Source organism: Saimiri boliviensis, chromosome 9, assembly GCF_048565385.1.
Source record: "Saimiri boliviensis isolate mSaiBol1 chromosome 9, mSaiBol1.pri, whole genome shotgun sequence".
NCBI classification, from domain to species: domain Eukaryota; kingdom Metazoa; phylum Chordata; class Mammalia; order Primates; family Cebidae; genus Saimiri; species Saimiri boliviensis.
Genome location: NC_133457.1, coordinates 23,093,680 through 23,096,773, shown reverse-complemented (window position 1 = coordinate 23,096,773; position 3,094 = coordinate 23,093,680). Strand labels below are relative to the sequence as shown.

The window sequence follows — 3,094 nt, the reverse complement described above, 5'->3', positions numbered from 1 at the left end:
TTCTGAGACAAGATCTTACTATGTTGCCCAAGCTGGTCTTGAACTTCTGATCTCAAGGGATCCTCCTCTCTTAGCTTCCCAAAGTGCTGGGAGTGCAGGCATGTGCCCCCATGCCCAGCCAAGAGAAACATTTTTAAAATGAAATGTTACCTATTAATCACCAAGGAGTTAGAATTATTTTCATATATAGCTGGAAAATGTGGTGTTTCTTAAAAAAAATTAGTGTTTTGTTTTCTCTAGATGTCTATTTTATTTTGTTTTATTTTATTTATTTGAGACAGAGTCTTACTCTGTCACCTGGGCTGGAGTGCAGTGATCTGATATCAAGTCATTGTAACCACTGCCTCCCAGGTTCAAGTGAGTCTTCTGCTTGAGCCTCCCACATAGCTGGGACTACAGGCATGCGCCACCATGCCAGGCTAGTTTTTGCATTTTTTGAAAATTGCATTTTAGGTTTTGGGTTACATGTGAAGAACATGCAAGATTGTTGCATAGGTACACACATGACAGTGGGATGTGCTGCCTTCCTCTCCATCACCTATATCTGGCATTTCTCCCCATGCTCTCTCTCCCCAACTCCCCACCCCACACTGTCCCTCCCCTATTTCCCCCCGACAGACCCCAGTGTGTGATGCTCCCCTCCCTGTGTCCAAGTGTTCTCATTGTTCAAAACCCACCCATGAATGAGAACATGCGGTGTTTGATTCTCTGTTCTCGTGTCAGTTTGCTGAGAATAACGGTTTCTAGGTTCATTCATGTCCCTACAAAGGACACAAACCCATTGTTTTTTATGGCTGCATAGTATTCCATGGTGTATATGTGCCACATTTTCCCTGTCTAGTCTGTCATTGATGGACATTTGGGTTGGTTCCAGGTCTTTGCTATTGTAAACAGTGCTGCAATGAACATTCGTGTGCATGTGTCCTTATAGTAGAACGATTTATAATCCTTTGGATATATACCCAGTAATGGGATTGCTGGGTCAAATGGAATTTCTATTTTTAGGTCCTTGAGGAATTGCCACACTGTCTTCCACAATGGTTGAACTAATTTACACTCCCACCAACAATTTAAAAGTGTTCCTATTTCTCCACATAGTTTTTGCATTTTTAATAGAGACGGGGTTTCACCATATTAGCCAGGTTGGTCTTAAAATGCTGACCTAATGATCCACCCGCCTCAGCCTTCCAAAGTGCTGGGATTACAGGTGTGAGCCACCACACCAGGCCTCTAAATATGTTTTATAAAAATATGTAAAGGGCCAGGCATGGTAGCTCATGCCTATAATCCCAGCACTTTGGGAGGCTGAGGTGGGCGGATCATGAGGTCAGGAGTTGGAGAACAACCTGAACAACATGGAGAAACCTTGTCTGTTATTAAAAAATTTGCAAAGGTTTATGTGTGTTTTAGAAACAGAATAGTGGACATAAATTTATAGTTGACGCCAGAGCCTACACTTGGCAACTGACATCCACCTGACTTGCTCTGAAACTCTTCTAATAGTCCCATAGGGAGTTTTTTTTTTTTTTTTTTTTTTAATTAGAATCTTATGGTTGGGTGTGGTGGCTCACATCTGTAATCCCAGCACTTTGGGAGGCTGAGGTGGATGAATCACCTGTGGTCAAGAGATCAAGTCCATCTACTTGGGAGGCTGTGGCAGGAGAATTGCTTGAACCCAGGAGGTGGAGGTTGCAGTGAGCTGAGGTCACACCACTGCACTCTAACATGGCTAACAGAGCAAGACTCCATCTTAAAAAAAAATTAGAAACTTACCCTTCTGATCTAAAAGCTGGAAAAGCTATGCTTGTTTTATCTGGGCTCCTCCTCAGCAAAAGACTTCCAGGAGATCCGGGAGGAGTACCCAGACAGGATATGAACCCGTTCAGTGTGGTACCCTCACCCAAAGTGTCAGACACGGTGGTGGAGCCCAACAATGCCACCTTCCCCATCCTCCAGTTCATAGGAAACACAGACGAGACCTACTGCATCGATAATGAAGCTCTCTATGACATCTGCTTCAGAACCCTAAAGCTTCTATGCCCACCTACAGTGACCTGAACCACCTGGTGTCTGCCACGATGAGTGGGGTTTCTACCTGCCTGTGCTTCCCAGGCCAGCTCAATTCTGACCTGCAGAAGCTGGCCGTGAATATGGTCCTGTTTTCTCACCAGCATGTCTTCATATCCAGCTTTGCCCTGCTGCCCAGCCAGGGGAGCTAGCAATCCCGGGCCCTGACAGTGCCGAGCTCACCCAGCAGATGTTGGATGCCAAGAACATGATGGCAGCCTACGACCCCCACCATGGCCGCTACCTGACAGTGGCCGCCGTGTTCAGGGGCCGCATGTCCATGAAGGAGGTGGATGAGCAAATGCTTAATGTCCAAAACAAGAACAGCAGCTACTTTGCTGTGTTGATCCCCAACAATGAGAAAATGGCTGTCTGTGACATCCTGCCCCGAGGGCTAAAAATGTCCATCACCTTCACTGGCAACAGCAGAGCCATGCAGGAGCTGTTGTAGTGCATCTCAATGTAATTCACAGCCACGTTTCTGCACAAGACCTTTCTGCACTGGTACACAGGCGAGGGCCTGGACGAGATGGAGTTCACTAAGGCCAAGAGCAACATGAATGACCTGGTGTTCAAATACCAACAGTACTAGGATACCACAGCTGAGGAGGAGGGTGAGTTCGAGGAGGAGGTGGCCCAGAGCCTCCAGTCACCGGGGAAATCGAGGAAGCAGTGTGAACTCTTTATTCACTCCCAGCCTGTCCTCTGGCCTATCCCACTGTGTTTGCACTTGCTATTTTCCCTGTCCATGTGCCATGCTGTACAGACACCATTATTAAAGCATTTTCATAGTGAAAAAAAAATTTTTTTGGTATGTGATCTTTTTTTGCCCAGTATACATTTTGTCTTCCATGAAATACCTGTGCACCTACTGAATACTTCCGTGTGTGGCTGCATATGTGTCTATATGTCATGAAGAATAATTATCTACATATCACAGATATAGATCTCAGAGTTTAACCGTGTAAGCATTTCTATAATCTCTTCATCTCATAAGAATATGAATTTTAATCTTGGAGACAGAGGC

General features: G+C 45.3%; 1 pseudogene; it reads left to right on the top strand.

Moving 5' to 3' along the window:
- Window positions 1-1,292: 1,292 nt before the first annotated feature.
- On the top strand, window positions 1,293-2,892 carry LOC101043728 (tubulin beta chain-like; annotated as a pseudogene).
- Window positions 2,893-3,094: the final 202 nt, after the last annotated feature.